The sequence below is a fragment of the Bos javanicus genome, chromosome X, assembly GCF_032452875.1.
Source record: "Bos javanicus breed banteng chromosome X, ARS-OSU_banteng_1.0, whole genome shotgun sequence".
Taxonomy (NCBI): domain Eukaryota; kingdom Metazoa; phylum Chordata; class Mammalia; order Artiodactyla; family Bovidae; genus Bos; species Bos javanicus.
In genome coordinates, this window is record NC_083897.1 from 119,026,168 (window position 1) to 119,035,747 (window position 9,580).

A 9,580-nucleotide genomic window follows, 5' to 3' on the forward strand; every position below is an offset into this window, starting at 1 on the left:
CCTGGAACTTCTCCCTGGACTCAACGAATGGGCCCCTCAGACAACACGGGCGGAAGTGGTCCTAGGTCAAATTCTTGCCCCACCTGGGCTCCCCGCCAGCTGGAGACAGAAGGGACCGGGCTCTGCGAGGTCCTCTAAGTTCCGGGCTGGTGGTTCCCTCAGACCTTGCCCAGGGTCCTCGCCTTTACTTTCCCGTCCCTTTGCTGGTTTGAGTTGATACCCTGGTCCCACCGCCCTCACCCACCTCAGTCCCCTCAGAGGGAATTTTAAGGTTCTTGGAGGTTGCTACATTAGATGATTCCTGCTTGAATCCTTTCAGGGCTGATGGCAGGAGTGGGACTCTGGGAGCCTCTCCAGTCTGTGATGGGTGGTACCCTCACATCTAACTAAGGATCTTTGCTGTAATTCCAGGCAGAGCCCAGGGTGCCTCCTTCAGCATTCAAGAGACTGCTCCCCTCAGATCAATGCCTTCATTTTGCTGAAACCCCCACGGAAGATATCAGAGTGTACCACTTCCGGCCATATTTGCCTGGGGCCTCCCAGGACTGATGGGCGAAAGGGGTGGGGGGAGGGGAGTTCTATGGGGTCGATCCATAGGGGCCTCTTCGTCTTTTTTTTTTTTTTAAACTCCTGTCTGATACTGTGTATCCTTCCTTTGGTTCAGTTCAGTTCAGTTCAGTCGCTCAGTCGTGTCCGACTCTTTGCGACCCCATGAATTGCAGCACGCCAGGCCTCCCTGTCCATCACCAACTCCCGGAGTTCACTCAGACTCACGTCCATCGAGTCAGTGATGCCATCCAGCCATCTCATCCTCTGTCGTCCCCTTCTCCTCCTGCCCCCAATCCCTCCCAGCATCAGAGTCTTTTCCAATGAGTCAACTCTTCGCATGAGGTGGCCAAAGTACTGGAGTTTCAGCTTTAGCATCATTCCTTCCAAAGAAATCCCAGGGCTGATCTCCTTCAGGATGGAGTGGTTGGATCTCCTTGCAGTCCAAGGGACTCTCAAGAGTGTTATCCAACACCACAGTTCAAAAGTATCAATTCTTCGGCGCTCAGCCTTCTTCACAGTCCAACTCTCACATCCATACATGACCACAGGAAAAACCATAGCCTTGACTAGATGGACCTTTGTTGGCAAAGTAATGTCTCTGCTTTTGAATATGCTATCTAGGTTGGTCATAACTTTCCTTCCAAGGAGTAAGCGTCTTTTAATTTCATGGCTGCAGTCACCATATGCAGTGATTTTGGAGCCCAAAAAAATACTTAGCCTTAAACCAAGACCACCCACACATGGCTCTTTAGATTTCGAAGGGTGAGATGAAGGGACTTCTGAACCTCATAGCCATACTGGAGCCTTCCAGAGCTGACAGCAGGAACAGACGACTGTGCTGCCCACATGTTCTGGGGTCCCCCCAGAAATCAAACAAAATTATCATCTTTACTTATGTTGGTGCCTGGGACCTGCTCTCCCTTTCCCTGAGCTGCCCAGGTGCAATGCCCTCAACCTTCTGAGTCCCCAGAGAGGAAACTCAGAAGGGACTACTTTAGGTAATTGCTGCACAGAAGTTGTCAGGAAAGAAAGCAGGGGTGAGGCTCTGGGGTCCACTCTCTTCTGGGATGTGGGGTCCCCTCAGACTCAATCAGAAACCTTACCTAAACTCCAAGCAGAGGCAGGAACTCTTCCCTCTGCTGACCTGATGCTGCCCACTTCAGATCAAAGTGTTCACATCCCTTAAACACCAGAGACAGAATGCAAGGGAAGCCATTTCCAGTCACCCTTTCTGGAGATCCCCAAATCTGACAACAGGGATGGGCCTCTGTACGGTGGCACCTCCTGTTCTGAAATGGCTGGTCCCTTTGACCTCATTCAGAGCCCTCACCTTTGTTAGAACCTAGGATTCCTCTATCTGCTGGCCTGAAACTGACAGGCTGGTCACTGTTATCACTGCCAAGTTTGATTTTACTATATTTACTGCAGATCATGTGATGATTTCAGGAATGGCTGGCTTAGAATCTTTTTATTATTAATTCTATTAGATTGGGATTATTACCATGAGAGAGATATAGCTTTGGACTCCACATATATCTGTCATCCCCAGTGCATTTAACAATGAACTACATCAACTACAATGGTTATCCATCTGTCTTCTAAATGTTTGCACTGTGGACCAGCACCCTACTCCAGTCAGTAGCTGGTAGCTACACAGACCACCAAACACAGCCAGAGTGCTTCTGCCCTCTGGTGTGCAAAGAAATCAGGAACCATGGAGGCAGATTGAGCTGGAAATAACACCAGAGTTGTTTTTCAAGGCATGTCTACACTCAGTCTTAATTCCCAGTCACTGAGGTAATTATCCTTAAGGAATTCCTTCTCCATTTTCCCCCTTCCTTGTAGCTGCATACCCTTTTCTCTACGCATTGGTAATACTTGCCCTATTTTAACTGATCTGGATCACCAGCCAATCCCATCCACTGCACAGCCTCAGCCTCAGCAGCAGGAGGGCCACATACACAGGGGAGAAATAGCTGTCTGTGTCAGGCATCAAGACAGCTCTCAGCCTGGGACACTGGCAAGACTGCACAGAACCACCAGGGTAGTGAAGAGATGTACTTTCCCACATTCTGTCAATAACATCACTCAGTGGGTGATACAGGAGAGCTAGCTATACTCTGCTTAATAGTGGGTAGGGGCATTCTAAGGGAGGGTGAGGTATCAGGCATGCCTGCCTCCTGAGAAACCTGTATGCAGGTCAAGAAGCAACAGTTAAAACTGGACATGGAACAATGGACTGGTTCCAAATTGGGAAAGGAGTACCTCAAGGCTGTATATTGTCACCCTGCTTATTTAACTTATATGCAGAGTATATCATGTGAAATGCCAGGCTGAATGAAGCACAAGCTGGAATCAAGATTGCCAGGAGAAATATCAATAACCTCAGGCATGCAGATGACACCACCCTTATGGCAGAAAGCGAAGAGAAACTAAAGAGCCTCTTGATGAAAGTTAAAGAGGGAGTGAAAAAGCTGGCTTAAAACTCAACATTCGAAAAACCGAAGATCATGGTGTCTAGTCCCATCACTTCATGGCAAATAGAAGGGGAAACAATGGAAACCGTGACAGACTTTATTTTCTTGGGTTCCAAAATCACGGCAGATGGTGAGTGCAGCCATGAAATTAAAAGATGCTTACTCCTTGGAAGAAAAGTTATAACCAATCTAGACAGTATATTAAAAAACAGAGACATTACTTTGCTGACAAAGGTCAGTCTAGTCAAAGCTATGGTTTTTCCAATAGTCATGTATGGATGTGAGAGTTGGACCATAAAGAAAACAGTGCCAAAGAATTGATGCTTTTGAACTGTGGTGTTGGAGAAGACTCTTGAGAGTCCCTTGGACTGTAAGGAGATCCAACCATTCAATTCTAAAGGAAATCAGTCCTGAATATTCTTTGGAAGGACTGATGCTGAAGCTGAAGCTCCAATACTTTGGCCACCTGATGGGAAGAACTGACTGATTGGAAAAGACCCTGATGCTGGGAAAGATTGAAGGCACGAAGAGAAGGGGATGACAGAGGATGAGATGGTTGGATGGCATCACCGACTCAATAGACATGGATTTGAGCAAGCTCTGGGAGATGATGAAGGGCAGGGAAGTCTGGTGTGCAGCACTCAATGGGGTCACAAAGAGGCTGACATGACTGAGCAACTGAACAACTGGTCGTTTCATCCAGTGTATCTACCCACTCAGAACACTCTACAACTTCAAGGTGACGATGATGGAGAGATTCCCTAGCCTTTCCATGTAAACTGTCCAGTACCTTCCACCAGATTCTCTACCTTCTCTCCTTCTTATATGTTTTCTACCTTTTGGTGACAGCTCCCTGACTGTATACAGCTCCCTGACTTTCAGCTGCCCTGGGCTCTCTGGACTTGTTTCAATATTTGATCTCTCTCAGACTCTGGAAATTACTCCTCTGATCCCACCATCACCCGTCCCAACATCCTCCTGATGCCCTTCACTCATTTAGTGATGTTTTTTTTTCTGTCCAGGCTCATTTCTTGGTACACAGTCATTCTGATAAATCCTTGCTTCTCAAAGTAAAGGGAACATTTACTTGGCATATCAGAGTTTGTAAAGCATGCACCTAGGGGAATCCTGGTACTTAAGATATCACTGAAGAAATTTTGCTTTATATGGGTGTGTGAAGGAAAAAATTAATTTTCTGCTCAACCTATTAAGAAAAAAATCTATTTAGAAAATACAAATTACAGTAACATGAGATGATATATTTTCAATCAAAAGTTTGCCCCAAATTTAAAAGCTTGATGAAACAAAATTCCATTGAGTGCTTAATTTATTCACATACATAAATAAGTGAGAAGATAATTTGGTATAGCATTATTGGAACAGAATATCAGCAATATTCATAAAAATTTACTATCATCACACTCGAAGGAAGCACTTTGATCTAATTGTACTTTTGTATGTCTTTCATATGACAAATCATGCACATTTACCCAAAAATTTATGTTCAATGATGTTGGTATCAGTTCTATTAATCAAAACAGCAAATTCGAGACAACTTGTGTGTGTATCAGGAAGAGGATAATTAGATTAATCATGACACATACATACTTTGTAATTCCAGGGAGTAGGTAAAGAGTAACGTGATCTATATATACTCTCACAGAAAGATCCCACCTTCATTTTATTCAGTGACAAGGACAAGTCAGAACCATAGTGAGATATTTATGATAATACTATCTATGATAGTGTTACATATGTATTTTTAAAACCCACAGTGTATATTTCTAGCACAGGTATGTAAGACTGGCCCGGAATAAATGTTAAAATACTACACAGAATTTTTAATGCAATTACCACTGGGCAGGGATGAATCTTTAAGGAATGTGGTAAGGAAAAATAATTGTGATTTCTTCCTATTGTTAGAATGTTTTGGAAACAAGAATATATGTCCTTATTTCCTTTGTAGTTAAGATATTTAAATAAACATAACAGAAATAGTAGGTGTGTATTACTCAGATAAAGTTTTTGTAAGATATGATAAGAGAAGTGATTTCTGAATGGCTTAACATAAATTTTATTTCTTGTGCACATAAAATCTGCTGGGTACTGGCAGTGGAGGAGAGGGTCTATGTTGTCAGGTAACTCAGGGATCCAGGCCACTTCCATCATGAGCTACCACATCTCAACACAGGCTCTCCACGTTTGCTGCTGAATGAAATAAGCATGGAGTTGTCCTGTGTGTGTGTGTGTGTGTGTGTATTAATTGCTCAGTCATGTCTGACTCTTTGTGACCCTATGGACTGTAGCCTGCCAGGCTCCTCTCCTCTGTCCATGGAATTCTCCAAGCAAGAATACTGGAGTGGGTTGCCATGCCCTCCTCCAGGGGATCTTCCCAACCCAGGGATCGGACCCAGGTCTCCTGCATTGCAGAAAGATTCTTTACCATCTGAGCCACCAAGTCCTGGAGTTGGCCTACCGGTTCTCAAATACCTGGGTCTGGAGGTGACAAGTATATTTCCACTCATATTTCAGTGTCAAGGATAGTCACATGACCATTCTTAACTATAAGTGATTGAGCATGTAGTCTTCATATGAACCAAGGATGGAGAGCGGGACACAAAGTGAATGAGCACTTGCAGATGTTCCCATTAACTGTTATACAGTATCTGCTCAAAAAAGAGCCACTATTAAAATTTGTTATGACTGTAGCCCTTGTCATTCCTGGAGGATTTTCTGAGATCAAATTCCCTTGCAAATCAGTAACTTTTTCTAGTGCCAGTATGTGACTGATGTTCTCAAATATAGGTTCACAGCCGCTTTCAAAAGGATCTCGTAAATCTCAGCAGGGAGGTGCACCCTTCTTCATTCTTAGCACCTTTCTGCACTGACCTTTTCAGTAATCTCTGTAATCTCAATACACTATTTTCCTTCTTCCTTCTGCTGCATGAAAAAAAATAATACTCGAGTCCCTGCTATTCACCACCTGTTGAACATGCCTGAATCGTGTACAGGTGTCTTTGACACACTGGAAAATCAGAGTTTCCCTCTGGGGCAGATACAGACAAGAGGTAGAAGAATGATGGTCATTTTTTTTTTTTCTTATTAAAGCTGGTATCTCCACCAAGAAGACATTTTCTACCTTTGTGTTAGACTCAATAGTTGTTCCACATAATGCCCATAACCTTACCCTGAAATTTGTGAATATGTCATGTTACATAGCCAAAGGTAGCTAGTGTGTGTAATAAAAATTATGGAATGAACCTTAAAAATGGGAGGTTATATTGAATTATCTGGGTGGGCCCAATTCAACTACATGAACCACAAGAGACAGATTCAATGTGCTGTTTCAGAATCAGGGGCCCATTTGCAAGGACTGAAGAAAGGCCTAGAGGAACTATGGCATCTCCAACTGATAGTCTGCAAGGAGATAGCCTCATTCTTATAACTACAAATAAGTGAATTCTTCTTAGAACTGGATTCTGAGAGCAACCTGAGTCAGTGTGGAATGCGATTCTTCTCAGTACCTCCCAGTGAGAACCCAGACTCTGACAGCTTGAATTGGGCTTGCATAACCCTGAACAATGACCACAGCACAGCCAACCCATATTTCTCATTTACAGAAATATGAGATAAATGTGTGTCGTTGTAAGTTCCTTAACTTATGGCCATTTGTCTGCGATAAAAACATACTAAATGTTCCTAAAAATCTGAGTTTGGGGTAATGCAGTTCCTACAGATGGTTGCTACACAGTGATTTCCTTAGTCCTTCCTCATCCTGCCACTTAGGAAAGAAGCTTTGGTTCTTGGCCACTTAGTTAAGCTCATGCTTCAGTGTAAGGATTCAGTGGTCAGTCTCAAATAAATCCAAGGTTAAATTTTCCTTTCTTACTAACTTCATCCACTCTCTAAAATCTTTTCCCTAACTTTAGGGTTATCTTTCAGTAACCTGTAGATCCCGTGTCAAACCAGACTCTACTCACAAGTCAACCTGGAAAAAAAAACTTTTAGTGGAAGTGCCTAAACCAGATGGGTGTGTGTGTGTGTGTGTTAGTCGCTCAGTCATGTCCGACTCTTTGTGACTCCATGGATTCTAGCTCACTGGGCTCTTCTGTCCATGTGATTCTCCAGGCAAGAATACTGGAGTGGGTAGCCAGTTCCTTCTCCAGGGGATCTTCCTGACCCAGGGAGTGAACCTGGGTCTCACACATTGTAGGCAGATTCTTTACCGTCTAAGCCACCAGGGAAACCCATGTCTAAACTTCACTGTCGAAGTAGCCACATGAATGGGGCTATTGTTATCAGAGAGGTTCATAGTCAGGGATGGAACAGACAGGGGACATCTGCAGGGGGTTGGGAGGCCCTAAGTCAGGGAAAAGGCAAGTGATTCTGGGCTTTTTGTTCCACTGGGAGGAGAGAGCCGCCTTATGAAAGGATACTAGACAGCAGGTCAGGATCCAGACTGTGACAGGAGAAAGATGCAGGGCAAGAGTGATGTTATTTCTGAAAGTGCTTGATTAGGGCAGAGTCAGCTCCCAGGGAATTCTGGGGGGGGGGAATGGCAAGAGGAGCCTAGGTGAGTTAAGTTCAGAGCCTAGACTGTATTGTTTTTAATTTGCATTTTCATTTATTATACATGGGGTAGTACATTGGCAATAGGGTCCTTCATTTCATCGCCTGAGAGACACTGTGGAGTGTTGAGACTAGAACTGAACTAAGAGACAAAACTGCTTCATTCAAGGAGTGTAATAGTGAAGGCCCTAAATGAATTCAGACCAGAGGTCTAGTCCCAGTTCTGACACTCATGAGCCATGTGAAGTCAGGAAAATTGTGAAGTTCTGTGAGGCTTTTCTATGAAGTGAGTTTGATAGGCCTTGCTGTGTAGGATTCCTGGGATATATGTAATACATGAAAGCACCAGGCATGGTGTCTGTCAAGTATTGGGTCTTTTGCAGTTATTGCTATTATTATTTTGATCCCAGATCCTACCAAAATCTGCTCTATGGTCTATTTAATCCACGAAATGACCAAGAATATGCAGAACCCTATGATATGGCACCAGAGAAGGCAATGGCAACCCACTCCAGTACTTTTGCCTGGAAAATCCCATGGATGGAGGAGCCTGGTTGGCTGCAGTCCATGGGGTTGCTAGGAGTCGGACATGACTGAGCGACTTCACTTTCACTTTTCACTTTCATGCATTGGAGAAGGAAATGGCAACCCACTCCAGTGTTCTTGCCTGGAGAATCCCAGGGACGGGGGAGCCTGGTGGGCTGCTGTCTCTGGGGTCACACAGAGTTGGACATGACTGAAGCAACTTAGCAGCAGCAGCAGCATGATTATGGCACAATAAATCAACTAATATGATGCTTAACAAGTAAAACTAATATATAAGTTGTTGAGGTTATTTATTGTGTAAAGGAGTTTTTCAGGCTTCCCAAGCAGTGCAGTGGTAAAAAATCTGCCTGCCAATGCAGGAGGCACAAGAGATGTGGGTTTGATCCCTGGGTGGGGAAGATGCCCTGAAACAGGAAATGGCAACCCGCCATAGCATTCTTGCCTGGAGAATTCCATGGACAGAGGAGCCCAGTGGGCTACAGTTCATGAGGTCTCAAAGAGTTGGACATGACTGAGCATGCACACTCGAGCCCACATGCACATGCGTGTGCACACACACACACACACACACGGGAGTCTTCCCCAGTTAGATGGAACTTAAGGATTCCAGAATTTGTGTCAAGTACCAATTCCTTCCATCCCTTCCAACCCGTTTCCCATTCAAACCACCTCTATTTTCATTTATTTCAATCCCATTAAAAATCTAGCCCTAACCTGGAGTTTGCCAAATTGCATACAAGACAACCTAATGAAATGAACTTCAAATGTAGTGGACTCGATCTCCCAGGCCAGAGCAAAGATGGCTAGCACAGTGGCTTCTGACCACACACGTCTATATATATAGAGTATCACCCGTTTCTCAGAAATTCCCTGGGCATGACGGGCATAAAACACATAGTTCATGTGCTGTGCTCACCTGCTCTGACAAAAGGACACTAGAAAGATGCAGGTCACCTTCCATTCTTATTCCAGGTGGAGAATTCTCTCCAGTTTATCCATGACTCAAATGTAACTGCAAGGAGTTTTCCATTTCAGGCTTTAGTCTCTCAACTCTGGACCCACTTTCTGAAGGTTTGACCCTTGCCCACCACTCCCACACCCTCATTTGCTCTACCTCCTAGCTTACCACAGCCTGACTCCCATTGAAGGATTTGCCATTTCTCAAACTCACTTGCCTCAGAGCGTTTACACTTGACTGTTCACGTCTGGATCCTCCAAAGTCCTCTCTTCCTTTTGATCTGTCCTTAGGTCTCAGAGTCTCTCACCATCTTTACTTTACAGCTGTTGCTAGACTCAAAAATTCTATGGGCACGCTTGGTCTTGTTTATCCTGATGTCCCCAGTAGTAGCCTAGAGCCTGTCAAAGAGCCTGCTCACGGAATGTTTGAGAAATAGATGAGACAGTGTGAAAGAGATCTTATTTATTATGATGTAAGTAAA